The sequence below is a fragment of the Anabrus simplex genome, chromosome 6, assembly GCF_040414725.1.
Source record: "Anabrus simplex isolate iqAnaSimp1 chromosome 6, ASM4041472v1, whole genome shotgun sequence".
Classification (NCBI taxonomy): domain Eukaryota; kingdom Metazoa; phylum Arthropoda; class Insecta; order Orthoptera; family Tettigoniidae; genus Anabrus; species Anabrus simplex.
In genome coordinates, this window is record NC_090270.1 from 318,338,847 (window position 1) to 318,355,751 (window position 16,905).

Below are 16,905 nucleotides of genomic sequence, written 5' to 3' on the forward strand. Positions count from 1 at the left end.
GGAAGCAGATGAAATATTGTTTGGTTCACTATGACAGTGAATGAAAGAGAGTTTCCAGTAACATTAACACCAGCTATATCAAAATATTAAAAAGTGGACTTGGTTCACTATGTTTGTGAACCCCTCGTTTGTGATGGTGTGTATTTGTGTGTGCGTTTATATTTCCGGAGCTAAGGATGAGGAACGTGCTCTGACTTGGCCCTGGGTGTCATTTGACTGATGGAAGGGTAGTGAAAACCCAAGGAAAAACTAGGAGAGTCTTTCAGATTCATCGTTTACACACAAACACATTCAGGTATTCAGCACGTATTTTAGGTTTGTTCGGTAGATCGGTTCAGTACCATTAAACGTGTGCAGCTGTGGAGGAATGTGAGTGACAGCGGGCAGGTATGAGTATGGAACGGAACGGGCCTGCGCCTGGCGAACACGCTATCTTGGCTGGTATAGGCTGGCCGTGCTCACACTGCGAGCTTCACTTCAGTTGTGTTGCCGGCATCGACCTGCATGCACAGAGAGACAGAGCAGTGCCGCGCGCTAGTTGACCAGCTGGGCAGTCCCACGTGCTCCAAGTGTCTAGTGTTTGGTGTTTGTGTCTGTAGCGACCTGTCGTGATAAGGATATAGCAGCCGGGATGTCTTCGTGTTGGTGAGTACCAACTATTTCAACCTGCCAAAGTAATTCTGAGGTTTGCTTGTCATTTGTCATTCAAAAAACATGGATACAAATTAAAAGTAATGGGTAATGTGTAGCATTGTTTGGATTCAGGAAGTTGACAATTTGGTAACGTAAATGTAAAGCGTTTCTTTTTTGGGGTTTGTCTTAATAGGAATCTAAAAACATCTCCATTGGCATACGGCAAATCAGCTGACAGGCAATGTATTCCAATGTATTTGCATAAGAAAAGAAATCTACTTCGTTTTGCTATTTTGATATCGGTGACGGAACGCTCTACGGTGTCATTCTTCTGTTGAAAAATAAAATTGTCTAGACAGTTGTAATTTCGGTTTAAGCCTATTATATTATTACATTTTTATAAAAGTCTTCTCCGTGATGCTGCAAAATATTCTTGTATTAATTCCGTGTTTTTATTTTTACTTTTGCGATGAGAGTCTTAATGTAGATAAAGAGAATGATACCTCGATGTGTTTCCATATTTCGAATGATTATTTAAAAACTTCTCTGTATTCTATGGATCAGCTAACAAATCTCATTTTAAAACATTTCTTTTTTAAGAAAAACAGGTTGTGAACTACGGCTTTCATAGTGATGAAACAAACTCCACCAGCGTAATTTGTTTTACTTGTGTTATTCTCATGCCCACTTTTATTTACTAATTTAAACGTATCAACCCATTTCTTAAGTACTTCATAATGCTTGCCTCTTTCGTTCATATTTATATGAAAACAACGGACATTTTTTTACCAAAATTTCAATGTAAATCTTCGCATGAGGTAATGGCTTAAATTCTTCTGATTGGTTATTTCCTTCTAAGAATTATAAATTGTCAGTTAGTAATTTACCGTCAAACTGCCTCAATGTTGATTTGTTAATTGCCTGATATCACTCAGATAAGTCAATATCGCTTACTAGAAATATTTTGAACCAAAATAAATAATAAAATGCCATGCTTAGTACTGTTTTGAAAACATGTGCGAGTCGCAATATAAATTGAACAGATTGGTTGCCGAGTTCATGCGGTCTACGAAGATAAAACGTTGCTTGTCAGTTCATCGCGCGACGATTTCTTAAAGCCTTATCCATAAAAATTATCGAAAAGTATTTCGTACAACGCCTACTTAGAATCAAAGTCTGTGGTTTGCAATGATTTTCCTATTTGGAGCTTCAGAGAAGCACCTAACAACCAACACCTCATATTAATACCTACTGGAGGAAAAGCGTTGACAAAAATTATATTATAATAGAGAATTGTACGTTACTAAAGCGGATATCTAAAAGGTAGGTCTGTTTTGCTTAGGGTCAAAAGTAAGCGTAATGTAAACGTATCCGTCTACAGCCTTTCTGATTTGGTACTAGCCCCCTTGTGCAATGAAGTTGTTCGCAAATGACAAGATTTTTATATTTTTTGTGCTTAAACATGAAGAAATTTGCATTCCGTCTGTAATTAATAAAAACAACTTTGTTAATTTTAAACCCGAAAGCAGGAGCCGCTAAAATCTTACGTGAACGACAGTGCATTAGGTCGATAATTATTCTACTTTGCTAACTCGTACCTCGTCACTGACAACAACCATTGTTATCGTATGAGTTCAACGGACGTGGCTCGACTTACTGCAAAAATATTACTTAGGAATTTCTAACTCACCTCTTACTTCCTAACTATAAAAACAAGGCGAAAATCAAGCGATGAAATAACCAAAATATTATCAAAAAATCGTAACTTGAACAGACAGAACAATCGCTCATGTTAACGGGTAAGTTTTAGACACAAGTGCATGCGACTGACTGACTGACTGTCAAGGATATAGTTACTCTTTAAAATGATACGTCAAGGAAGAAAATTTCTTGACACTGATAAAGTTCTCATGCTTTTAATTTTAATTTATCGCTGTTAAACTTCTTCAGAATTCTAGAAAAAGTCTTAATAGTCTTTTCCGTTACAATTGTTAGGCAGAGATTTTTTTCTGCATGTTTAGATCCTAAGAAGTCCGTATAAACCAGTGATCATTCAATTAACATTCCTTCTATAACCACAAATGGTCGTCCATGCAATATAATAGTAGCTAACGATTTCTAAATTCTTGTCACATCCTCAAATAAGTAGCATGAATGACTTGTTTTTTAAAATATTCGCACGTTTTTCAAATAATACTGACTCGAAAAGAATTTTTATGACACCGGTTGTGTTCACTAGATGTTCTGTCGATTTGTTTTGCATTGGAGAACATTCACCAAGGGTACGAATAATTTGCTTACAGCGTAGAACAGACAATAAATAAGGTGTCTTATTAAAGACTTCGCCATCTAAATGTTTTATAATTGTTTTCTAATTATTGTTTTGAAGTGCACGGTTTTGTCATTTTCGAGTAATATCTGACTCTCCAAGACAGATGTTCGGCATAGATTTTTTGCTCAGAACTTACAGTAAGTTAGGAGAGTATCTTGTCAAAAATGACTATTTCATTCAGATATTATATAGTCCTAATTCTTATTTTTAAATTGCATGACTATTTTATGTAACTGGCATAATCGAAACAGATCGAACACCACAGAATAATAAACGTAAAAATGTTATTTGTTTTACGATGACCCCTAAATTCTGTTACTGTTTTCGGAGATGCCGAGGTGCCAGAATTTTGTCCCTCAGAAGTTATTTTGCGTTCCAGTAAATCTGCCGACACGAGGCTGACTACTTAAATTCCACCGGTTTGAGCCGGGATCGAAGCTGGTCACAAGGCCAGTGCTCTACCGTCTGAGCTACAGTATTCAGCCCAGCATAGAGAAAAAACCTGGGCTGATGGCATGGTAATTCATTTTTGCTAGCACTAGTCCTCCTACTATTTTCCTGACATATGTCGCAGTTATCTGCGTTTGGCATTAAGCCTAGTTCAATCCTATTTGGAGGGATCTAATCACTGTTGATTGATTCTGTAGTGGTTCGTAATGTGATGTGTATCAAGACGATCCCAACCATCCAGCCCCTAAGATAGATTAATTAACCAAATGTGGCTAAAGTCCCCGGCCCGATCGTGAATCGAACGTTGTTATAAATCTGCATGGTCAAAATAGGTCTGATGTACGATGGGAAAATATTAAAATATATATTTTTTTATTATTTGCTTTACGTCGCACCGACACAGATAGGTCTTATGGCGACGATGGGATAGGAAAGGGCTATGAGTGGGAAGGAAACGGCCGTGGTCTTAATTAAGGTACAGCCCCAGCATTTTCATGGTGTAAAAATGGGAAACCACGGAGAACCTTTTTTCAGGGCTGCTGACAGTGGGGATCGAACCCACTATCTCCCGGATGCAAACTCACAGCTGCGCGCCGTAACCGCACAGCCAACTCGCCAGGTTGTTATTTTCTTTGTTGATTTCAGTATGTAATAATTATTTTAATTCCAATATAAAATACAATTGTTTCGATTCCAATGTATATTTTTACGGTTAGTTAACAAGGTATAACAGTGACGAAAAACATCCCTTTTCTTTTTATTTACAGTAAAAGTTACCTTTTCAACTACATTTCTATATTTATTTATTTATTTACTTACGTATTTATTATTATATGCAGGTGGCTTTGTTTTAAGCTGGACAATATTAAATTTATTGTAGGGCCTATATAACAACAGTGTGCCGGGTTGCGGGATTTTCGCTAGACAAATACTTGATTGTTTCTGAGTGCTACACCGACGTCACATAAACGTGGGAAAGTGGCGTTCGAAATGAAAGAAAGTCAAAGTAAATTGTGGTCTGCTCAGTCTCTAGCCATTGGCGATTGTAAATAAAGGATACCCTATTCTAATCATGTTATCAGTTTCTTATTAGTTTCTCACTAACTCCTCTTACGGTGATGCCGAGGTGCTTAAATGTTCTTCCTGTAGGATTTCTTTCAGTAAACTCTCCGATGCGAGACTGACGTATTTGAGCACCTTCTAATATCATTGCACTGAGAGGGATCGAACCGGCCAACTTCAGATTAGAAGGCCAGCTCTCTTACCTTCTGAGCTACTCAGCTCGGCTATTCTATTTCTTACTCATGACATGAAGAATAAATGCCCGTTGGCACGTCGGACTTCAGTAATGGAGTGGACGACCTCGGTGATTATCATCCTGTATCAGAACATAAAACTGTTGAGTGACCAGTGTTTGGCTAGACGCTCGGATGTGATCGGGAGGTTGTTAAAGAGTCTGCGCCGTATGAACCGGAACTGGCAGTCTGTAAGTGTCACGTATAAAAAAGACGCCCGCCCAAGCGAACCGCGAGACAAGTTAGTTCTTGCGAGCGCAGCAGATAAAGAGCCTGGGTCTTATTATTCATCAGTGTAACTCAACCTACTTTGAATCGCCTATGATTCACCGCGTGCAACTGTCCCTCATCTCGGAGCAGCATGCCTGTACCATCGGAAGATGTGAGCAACCGTCAGGAAGAAGTGTGTGAGCTATTTTTAAGATGTGTCCAGGAAACTAGATCATCCTAACAACAAAATTAGAGCAGACTTTGAGCAATTTTATGTACCGTAATGAAAACGAAGCCGTGTTGCAAATATTTAATAGAAATCCTTTGGGAGGGCGACTAACATTAAGCGAAGTAGACCAGATATGTTTGGATCGAAAGAAGTAAATCCTATAAAAGTGGTCTCAAAGCACAGCAATTCTAAAGAAATAATGTTCAGTTTTATTAACATGGTCTTGAGTATATCCGTTATAAAATCACTTTTGCCATAAATAATAATGCTTTACCACTTTTTATTTTTTGTACTAGTGTTTTAACGTCGCACCAACACATCGAACGTTTTTGACGATGCAAGGATGGGATAGGATTGGGAAGGTATTGATTAATGCACGGCCTGGTGTGAAAATGGGAAACCACCGAATACCACCTTCAGTGGGGTTCGAATCCACTATCTCCCAGATGCAAGCTCACAGCTGCGCGCCCTCACCACACGGCCAGCTCGCCCGGTCGTACCGAATGTAACAGCCTGCCTGAATATTGATGGGAAGTAACTGGGGAGTTAGATAACTTTCTTCTTTAGCATGCCATTCCTCTGGTTCATAAATTTGCTCATACTACTGATACGTAACACATTGGTTTATCATAGCATTCTTGCTATTCAGTTCCTACTCTGAGGCACTGATTGGAATTATCAGTACCGAGCTCGATAGCTGCAGTCGCTTAAGTGCGGCCAGTATCCAGTATTCGGGAGATAGTAGGTTCGAACCCCACTGTCGGCAGCCCTGAAAATGGTTTTCCGTGGTTTCCCCATTTTCACACCAGGCAAATGCTGGGGCTGTACCTTAATTAAGGCCACGGCCGCTTCCTTCCCACTCCTAGCCCTTCCCTGTCCCATCGTCGCCATAAGACCTATCTGTGTAGGTGCGACGTAAAACAACTGGCTGGAATGATCAGTGTGCATATTTAACGGAATAATGCAAAGGAGTGTTCGCGGCTCTCTGCGGCCTGGTCTTTCCAGTTCTGGAACTTCGGACTGTTCCGGCACCGTAGTACTGTTCGTTAAAAGTGAGAAAATGTGTGGTTTTTCATTTGATCGAGTATTTTGTACGATAACATTGCTTTTAATCGCTACAATCCTACTGACGTTCTTGTAATGACCTATGCTGACTTCAGTTAGGAAAACCACAAAGTCAGTCTTTCTGAGAATCTCGTAGCGAAGCACAGGTACATCAGCTAGTGTTTCTATAATACTGTATAAATAGAAGTGAAACATGGACAAGAAGTTACGCCGAAGGCATAGAAGCATTTGATATGTGGTGGTACCGAAGAATTTTGATGGTGAAATGGATAGGTCGAATAGCAAAATGAAGAGAAATTGAATCGAGTTGATGGGACGTAAAGAACGGAGATCATGAGTTCGATCCCAGCTAATGTGATCATGTAGGCCTACATTTCAGCTTGTAAATCCTAAGAGCACATATCACGTTCATCAGGAAACCTTTCTCATTCAGTTGCTGAGCTTACTACCAAATGACACGGCACTGTAAACCAAACACGGAAATTGACTCTCTGGCTGTGATATGGTACATATTATGTTCAAATTATTATTATTATTATTATTATTATTATTATTATTATTATTATTATTATTATTATTATTATTATTATTCAGCTCCTTATACCGACCTTCGCTTCGGAGGATTCCCGGTTCGATTCCCGGCCGGGTCAGAGATTCAAATCGCATCGGGTGTTAATTAGTCTGGCTCGAGGATAGGGTGTTTCTGTCTCTCACAAAGTATTCCTCCCCATGAACACACAGCTCATACTAAGCATCACAGAGACACGCAATAGTGACAACGTCCCTCCATCAGGAAGGGCATCCGGCTATAAAACAGCACCAAGCCCACATGTGCTACAGTTCGCACTCGTGACTCCATGTGCTTGTGGGGAAAAGCAACAGCAGAAGATTTATTTATTTATTTATTTATTTATTTATTTATTTAGCTAGTGGTTTACCGTTGCACTAGCACATTGAACGTTTTCGGCGAAGCAAAGACGGGAAAGGGCTTCAATAGGAAAAGAATTGGCCGTGTCTTTAATTAAGGTACAGCCCCAGCACTGGCCTGGTGTGAACATGGGAAACTACGGAAAACCATCTCCAGGGTTGCTGATGGTGGGATTGGAACCCACTATCCCCCGAATGCTATTATTATTATTATTATTATTATTATTATTATTATTATTATTATTATTATTATTATTATTATTATTATTATTATTATAGTCGGTAGAATATACCTACTCTGACCAAAACTTGCCCTTTATTGAGATTGTGTTGGAAACGTAACGATTTGACGCGATGGACGTTCTGACGTAAAAGACAGGACGAGGATTGGGGTTCGACCACTGAGGATGTCTATAATTCTTCTTAATCTGTTTACCCTCCAGGATCGGTTTTTCTCTCGGACTCAGCCCAAAGATTGCAACATTTTCATTTTCCGGAAATCACTCTTAGTAAATTGTGCTGCTTTCCTTTGGATCTCTTCCAGTTCTTGAATCAAGAAATCCTTTCAATAAACAGATCTGCTGAACTTATGTTGAATACAGTCAGCAATATAACTTGTCATAATTTGATATTACCTACAATCAATTATTTTAGAAAATTTTATTTTAGCAATATTTTGTGTTAAATAAAAATGCTCAAAAAACACCCAAGTAATATAATTATGATGATAATTTCAGAATAAGTGTGGCAGGAATAAAATATATATCATATTTTTCTCTTTACCAGACCTTGTACCCATTTCAAGAATTGCATTTGTCAAAGAAAAAACCGACAAAGAGATTTTCAGGTGGAAAGGGCTAAACAAACTCTAGTATTATTTCCTAGTTTTAATAGCGTTACTAGTGGATATTTTTGGAATCTGGAAGGGGAATCCACAGCATAATGGTGTCGTTTACTCCAAACATTAGCCTGTACGTTCAAGGCGGCTGTACAGATTTCTACGCGCGAGCAGGTTTGAACATGGTCTGGCTCTAAAGTTACAGTCTGTTTACATCGTTGTATCCGATCACGGCAGATGTTTGATGACAGAACAAGGTGCTTCTTTACCCTCCGGCCCCGAACCTCTCCCTAGCAGCTGTAGCGGTGACTACTGATTTGGAGGAGGGGTCATCTTGGGTCCTAGGCGGCTGGCCACCACTGTAGGAGGTCTCAGTTTTGACACAAGGACGACGACATCTAGTCCTTATTCGGTGTATCTAAATACAGAATCATAAATGTATTATGTACTCTGAAGTTTTAGGCATAACATTTTAAGATTTTCCCGAACATCGAAAATGCATAAAGACGAGGTCCGCCCACCATTGCAAATATTGCATTCCTATCAGTCTTTGTAGGTATATGCGCTAAGCCGTACCTACATATCTCTCTGCTTGGGGTCTAAGAGATGTCACTGTACCAGAATTTTGCCCTTAAAATGTTGATGACACGAGTTTCTTGTTAACAGACCGATCCCACATACTTGTGCAAACCTCGCCATGTAGATTCTGACCTCGGAATAATAATAATAATAATAATAATAATAATAATAATAATAATAATAATAATAATAACCCTTTCATATTCTGTTTACCCTCCAGGGTTGGTTTCTCTCTAGGATTAGCGAGGAATCCCACCTCTACCGCCTCAAGGGTAGTGTCCTGGAAGCGTGGGACTTTGTGTCGGGGATGGAACTGGAGAGGAGGACCAGTACCTTGCCCAGATGGCCTCACCTGCTATGCTGAAAAGGGGCGTTGTGGGGGGATGGGAAGATCGGAGGGGATAGACAAGGAAGAGGGAAGGCACCGTTCCGGCATTTGCCTGGAGGAAAAGTGGTAAACCACGGAAAACTTCGAGGATGGTTGAGGTGGAAATCGAATCCTCGTCTACTCAGAAGTCCTTCCAAGGCGGAGTGGACCCCATTCCAGCCCTCGTACCACTTTTCAAATTTCGTGGACCCCCTTCGGGTGAGGGTTGCAGACGAAGAATACACCCACAGTATCCCCTGCCTGTTGTAAAAGGCAACTAAAAGGGGTGACCAAGGGATGATGACATGGAACCATGCGATTACTTGTGATTAGGACCATTACATGCGGAACACCATGGGTCGACGTTACTAGCGACTAGTACCACCTTGCGAGGAAAACCATTGGTCTACGTTACATAGGAGCAGTACCATTATGCGAGAAACACTGCGGGCCTGGGCGTTGTTTGTGATAATGATCATCGTGTGTATTCCACCGGTCGATTCCACTGTGTTCAGAATGGGTCTGCGTTACCTAGGAGTAGTACCACTTTATGAGAAACACCATGGGTCTTCGTCGCCTGTGATTAGTGCCACTAAAGGAGAAACGCCATGGGTTTGGCTGGCGCCCGTGATTAGTACCATTATGCGAGTAAAACCATGGATGTGCGTTGTCTGAAAGAAGTAACATTATGTGAGGAACACCAGGGTTTGAGCTGCCTGTGGGCGTTGCCATAGTGTATGGTACACCGTGGGTCTACGTTCCCTTTGATTAGTACCACTATAAGAGGAACACCATGGTTCTTCTTTATCAGTGATTAATACTTTGGACCCCTTTAGATAATGAGTATCATCCCAGTAATTAAGGCATTGTGAATTGGATCTACTGATTGTTTTATTTCACGATCATTTTCATCATCATCATTCATTTTAGATTCAAGTCCGTCGATACATTTAGAAGTTTTAATTTTCGTTTCGTTCTCTTAGCACCATTAGGGGCCGATGACCTTGTTGTTAGGCCCCTTTAAACGACAATTATCATCATTATCATCATCATCATCAAATTTGGTGGCAGAGCCGGGAATCGAACCCTGGCCTTCGGGAGTAGCAGCTAATTAACCACTACACCACAAAGGCGGATTTTCAAAACTATTGTAATAATTTACTTGTTGTGCGGAATTCTGCAAGGAGCATAAATAGAAACTATGTTATCCAGTTACTGGAAAGTTTGAGCTTCACATCAATTGAGGTCTGGATGTTCACATACTCGTCAAATGTTCTGAAGATAATTGGTCGCCGGTAGATTCTCTATATTTAGTCCATGTTTGTCTTAGGCTTGGGAGGGCTACAAAGCCAGTGAACTGTGTTTTATCAATACAGGTACCGCCGCATCTGTCTACTACAGCTCAACACCCAACGAGTTATGGGGTTTGTGAGCGGCTGATTGTAAATACAGACAGACCCCTCACAGCTTAAAACATCTAACATAAACTTCAGTTAATATCGGATGAAAGTTCCGCGTGGATACACACTGAATTCATCTCTGATTTCTCTCTTCTATTTCTTTCTCCGAGTTCCCTTTTACCGGTAAACATCGTGTTCTTTGATGCCTTTCTAGCCTCACATCAATCAGTCAGTTTTCTATCCTGGGCTGTTTGTAGTCTCTATGTCAAAATTAAGGGACTTAGCTCCTATTAGACTCTAGGCTTACCAGGCTGTCTAATAGAATATCTTTTATTAGCCTCTTAATTAAATTATTTATATTCCAAAACGGCATTTCAACTCAAAATAAATTGTGAGGTACGTGATTAGCACAGTGGCTCAGCCTAATGTCTCCACTTAGACTGCCAACGTTCGAATCCTGGTGAATCCTGGGGTGGAATGTTCACACAGCAATTGGGTTTACGTCGCACCGACAAAAAATAGGTCTTACGGCGGTGATGAGAAAGGAAATGGCTAGGAAGGAAGCGGCCGTGGCCTTACTTAAGGTACAGCCCCAGCATTTGCCTGGTGTGAAAATGGGAAACCACGGAAAACAATCTTGAGGGCTGCCAACAGTGGGATTCGAACTCACTATCTCCCGAGTAGCTTCTCAGGCATGATTTCGGTAACGTTGCCAATGGGATTCATATAACAAAATTCTTAGTACTATGTTTAATACATCTGCATTGCTGTTACATTGTTCAACCATTGGCCCCGCCTTCGCGGAGTGTGTAAGGTAAGCCAGGCGGTGTGTCACAATTACAAGGCGGTGCTTTCTCCAGGTATTCCAGACCGTACGCAGGCTCCGGACATGCCTATAGAGTATTGGAGTTAATTAACGTAAAAAAAAAAAAAAAGAAGGTAATCCCATGCTTTACGCATGATTTAGTTGGGAAAGAGGGGACTACCTGGAACTTGGTCAAATATAAATACGCTCAGAAGGCTATAAGAAGCGAACCATACTGCCCGATTTGTTTGACGGAGTCACAAAAACGTGCAACTTTTCGGGTTCATTGATTTCCTATTAGCAGTGCTCATGAAATGATCTCACATTCCGAATCCCGACATTGAAGGCAGCAAAAAGTGACATGGCTCCTACTAGTAGCTGCTGCAAGGCCGCCAAACAAAGCGACCGTATGGCTCCAACGGAAATCAAAGCGCTATTTTGTTTCGTCAGTGTAACTGCGGTGCACGTTTGATTATAGCATTTATTTTCGCCATAATATTTTAATTATTTAGAACAAGGACTAGTGAGTTCGGCTTCTTCACTGAACGGTTAGCGTACAGGCCTTCGGTTGAACGTGTCCCGTGTTCGATTCCTATAGCTCGGGAATTTTGTGTTTTGTTCAATCAATACTCTTCTCTTCATCTACATACAATACACCACAATACAAACCACCACAGAAATGCCAGTTCTCTGGAACTCCGGACTTCTGTATTCCCAAATTTCTGCACTCTTTATGACGCTGGCAACACACTTCCATAGTTTTATGTGGGGATTTCCCTTTTGGCCGTTTTTATACTCAGACTTGCTCTCCTAAGATCATCATCATCTGTTTACCCTCCAGGTTCGGCTTTTCCCTCTGACTCAGCGAGGGATCCCACCTCTACCGCTTCAAGGGCAGTGTCCTGGAGCTTCAGACTTTGGGTCGGGGGATACAACTGGGGAGAATGACCAGTACCTCGCCCAGGCGGCCTCACCTGCTATGCTCAACAGGGACCTTGTGGAGGGATGGGAAGATTGGATGGGACAGGCAAGGAAGAGGGAAGGAAGCGGCCGTGGCCTTAAGTTGGGTACCATCCCGGGATTTGCCTGGAGGTGAAGTGGGAAACCACGGAAAACCACTTCGAGGATGGCTGAGGTGGGAATCGAACCCACCTCTACTCAGTTGACCTCCCGAGGCTGAGTGGACCCCGTTCCAGCCCTCGTACCACTTTTCAAATTTCGTGGCAGAGCCGGGAATCGAACCCGGACCTCCGGGGGTGGCAGCTAATCACGCTAACCACTACACCACAGAGGCGGCGCTCTCCTAAGATTTCAAACTTATTTCGATTTCGTTGTTAATTGCAAATGGTAGTCATGATCGTTAAGGTGTGAAGTCTCTGTGGACTGGCACGGTATTTATCCAGTTCGAGACCTGTTGTTGGAAAAATCTACAACACAATGTTGGTCGACAGGGTAGGAGAGTTGGTGGTATGCTATATCTAATTACTAGATCGCGTGCCAAGAGCCCGGATTCAATTCCAAACCTCTCTGCAAAGTTCATACCGAGTGACGACATATGACGCTGCTGATGGTGAATCGTCCATTGGTTGGGGACGTTAAACATGTAATATTCATCAAATATGTAGTAGTATTACTGCATTAGGGGCTGTCTGGCCGAGGCGGTAAAGACGCACTCCGTTCGCCGGAAGGACGTGGGTTAGAATCCCCGTCAGGAAGTCGTAAAATTTAAGAAACGAGATTTCCACTTCCGGAGGTGCATATGGCCCTGAGGTTCACTCAGCCTAAACAAAAAATGAGTACCAGGTTAATTCCTGGGGGCAAAGGTGGCCGGGCGTAGAGCTAACCACTCTACCCCATCAGGTGCCGAGGTTACGAATAGTGGAAGCCTTTACCTTCCACCCCTCCAAGGGCCTTCATGGCCCGTACGGAGATGACTTTGCTTTGCTTTGCTAGTATTACTGCATTAAATGTACAAAAATGTTCGTGTATTCCTTTTATTATGGCTTACAATTAAGATATGAGACAATGCAATTGTTTTACATACCTGCATATTTTACGACAAACTTATCGTTGTTGCTTTAAATAATATACATAGCCTGCGGTCGGTTCTCTAATTTTGTCAGTGAGTAGGAATTAATAATAAAAATAATAATTCATACGATAATTAAAACCTAATAAAACATAATAAAACTGAGAGCATAGGCCTAATCAAAATACGCCAAGCATTGAGGAAAGAACATTATGCAGATTAAATCGTGGAGTGTGTACCCAACCCTTGTCCCGTTTCTCTACAGAAACACGCAAGTTTGACGTCAGGAAGAGCATCCGGTCATAAAACTGAACCAGCTCCACCTTAAGTGCCAACCTCAATAACTAAGGAAAAGACTAGGAAGAAAAAGGGTTAGGACTAGTCAAGGTTCCACAGGACTTCTGCATTTTTAAAAAAATGCAATGACTGTAATGGCTGCTACTTTTCTTTTTTCAAAATTCGAATTTTGTAACTCATAGCAGGCCATGGGAAAATACTGGCCGTCTGAAAGAGGGAAAAAGAAGTGCTCCATGGATAGTAATAACAAAAGTTAGGCAATGAACAACTGTCGTGTTTTGAGTGTAAAACGTATGTCAGTGTGATAATGGAATGGACTTATTTTGCAATAATAGTATTGGTTTCAAGTCCCACTTCATTAGTTATACGGTTTTCAGTGACGTCGAGGTGCTGGAAGTTTGTCTTACGGAAGATCTTCTATGTGCCGGTAAATCTACGTGAAGCTGGCGCATATGAGTGCCTTCAAATACCGCAATCGAACCCGTTAAATTGGGCTCAGAACGCCTGCGCCAGGACTAACAAGAGTGAATATTAAACCCTAGTACATGTTGTGAGGGGACGGACCAAGGTGTATTAATTTGTATTTAACGAGCCATGTATCCTACTGTGGATATTCATTGTACTAGGGAGAAGGAAGTACCCACATGAGATTGTGGCTATGGGGACTCGGTGGGGACATGTCCGGGCGATGCGGTCCACTTGCTCCGTCCCTCACACGTACAGTCGAGAGGAAGTCCATGTTTCATATTTCCGGTCAATCATCGTCCTTCGCCGTAAACGGCTGCACCTGGTGGTGGTCGATTATTAAATCTCACTACCTGCTTCACCCTTTCGCGGCTTACAAACTACCTAGAGTTAAATATAGAAATTACATCACAAACTAAAAGGCTCTCCTCTACCTTCTTCAGGCCATTGTAAGTTACGACACGTGCCACAGGGAGACTTGGAAGCCCCATTGTTGAGTGGTTTGATCTCTCCGGCAGCTACCTCCGATTTCTTTCAAGACAACTCTCAGAGATGCTGGGGTAGTTCCTTGTCCGCCTGCGTAGCGTACTGTTAGCACTATTAGCTGCCGTCCTCGGAGGCCCGGCTTCGATTCCCGGTGCTGTCAGAAATTAAAGAATGGCGGGAGAGTTGCTAAGTGCACCCATTGCGGGTGCACCTGAAAGGAGCTGCACCACCTCAGGATGTGGTCACGAGTTCATTTAGTTGACGCACTTCTTCACTTCTTAATCCCAATCAATCCTCTTATTAAAAGCAACAAGACAGAAGTGGGAAACGACTTCGGAGCCAGTTTGATTCCCGCTATTTAGGAACGAGAGCAGCTGAGCGAGCATGGAGGGGAAGTGCATGACGTAATACGTACTGGAAACCAGTGAGGATGCAGGGTATTCTCATACCACACGATGTTCAAGCCTATATTTTCTTTCAGTGAAGGCAAGTATCCCAAAACTTAAGTTACTTCTTCGTGAAAATGTATTTATTCAGGGCATATTTCTCACTGCTGCCCTACTCATTGGCTGAATGGTCAGCGTTGAGGCCTTCGACTCAGAGGGTCCAGAGTTTGATTCCCGGCCGCGTCGAGAATTTTAACCGCGTCTTATTAATTCTTCTCTTCTGGCTCGGGGACTGGGTGTTTGTCCCAATACTTTCCTCTTCATATTCAGACAACACACTACATTACCAACCACAACAGAAACACACATTAGTAATCACATCCCTCCATATAGCATTGGCGTCAGGAAGGGCATCCGGCCGTAAAACAAGATCCATATGTTCGACATAGTACGCACCCGGGTGAGGGGAAAAGCGGTAGAAGAAGAAGATATTGCTCGCTGCTGTATTTTTCATTTGTATTTCTTGCCCTGTAATGCTCTGTAATATGTGTCCTGTTCGTTCCGCATGATCCATGCTCCTAATTATTATTATTATTATTATTATTATCCAGTTCCTCGCCTGAATGATCAGCGTACTGGCCTTGGGTTCAGAGGGCCCCAGGTTCGATTCCCGATCCGTAGGTTTTAACTGCGTGCGGTTAATTCCTGCGGCTCGGGGACTCGGGTTTGTCCCAACACACCCCTCGTCATATTCACAGATCACATTGGCGTCGAGAAGGGCACCTGGACGTAAAACTGGGCCAGGTACACATGCATAACAGTTCGCACACACCACCTCAACAGTGTGGGAAAAGCAGTTTGAGATTATTATTATTATTATTATTATTATTATTATTATTATTATCGCAGATTTTCTGTCTTGTCCGCCTCCATACCGTAACGGTTAACACTATTAGCTGCCGTCCTCGGGGGCCCGGGTTCGACTCCCGGTACTACCAGAGATTTAAGAACTGCAGGAGGGCTGGTATGTTGTTAAAATAGTACATGCAGCTCACCTCCATTGGGAGTGTGCCTGGAGTTTTCTCTACGGCGTCAACTCGCCTACATCGGCGGCATTTAATAAATAAGGCACTGTTGGAGTATGTTCTCGATGATGAACACAATATGGATGACTTTTTGCTAATGCTCGGGTTCTGTCCTCTTCGTCAGGCCCTCTACATTCAGCGTGGTAGACGAGTGCCATAGTCACTGGCTTTTCGCGTAAAATTAAAAATAATGTAAGCGAAGGGTAGGAAGATGAGAGCTCTTTCACAGCTGGCTTCCCACTGAAGGCAGTATCGTGAAATGGCAAGGTGAACAGAATAGTCTTCTTACACAGGAGCAGTTGAATATGAAATGAAAGCATTTCTTGGAAGGTGTTTTCTCATTACGAACAGATGTCTCCATTTGAATAATCACTGTCAACCTTGACCTACCTCCACAGTTGAAGATCATCAACTTGGATATATGCCATAACGATATCAATCTATATCCTTTTTTTTTCTCTTACTTGTTAAGAATTGTAGTTCACTGCCTTTTTTATTTTCAGAGTAACATCGTCTTCCGGACCTAGCTTAGAATCGAACCTGGGGCTTCCGGCAGGTTACTGTCAGTAGACACCAAATTAATCCTAGGTAGATACATTTCCTGATTCTTGTAAGCACCCCTAATGACTTCTAATTTTAAAATTTTGTCATACGTCGCTTATTACAACCAGTATGGAGCAACAACTTACCTTTTGGCGATAACTTTATTTCTCAGAGCTATCCATTGGACTAACATAGAAAAATCTGCATAGACAACTTTCACAGAACCCTCTATTGGGCTGGCATAGAAAGATCCGCGGAGGCAACTTTCACAGAGCCATCTACCGGCGAATACAGTTAATTGCAACGACCTAAGCACCGTATTATTCCAATAAGTGGCTATTTTATGCAAATAAAGGCCTGAATGAAATAAGTACTGTTTTTCTAGTACTCCCGAGATGGACATCTTTCTTTTGATGTATAACACATAGGCGTAAGTATTGCGGATTCCTCTCAACATTCTGTTACACGTTGAAATTATATGTAT

The 16,905-nt window shown here is 41.8% G+C and overlaps 1 protein-coding gene across 1 annotated transcript in view; it reads left to right on the forward strand.

Moving 5' to 3' along the window:
• The first annotated feature begins 495 nt into the window (after window positions 1–495).
• The window catches only part of stet (stem cell tumor), a 361,467-nt gene continuing 345,057 nt past the window's right edge, over window positions 496–16,905 (forward strand). Inside the window, exon 1 of the mRNA XM_067149371.2 lies at window positions 496–645. The gene's annotated coding sequence lies outside the window, so the exon portion shown is untranslated. The remainder of the gene's footprint in view (window positions 646–16,905) is intronic.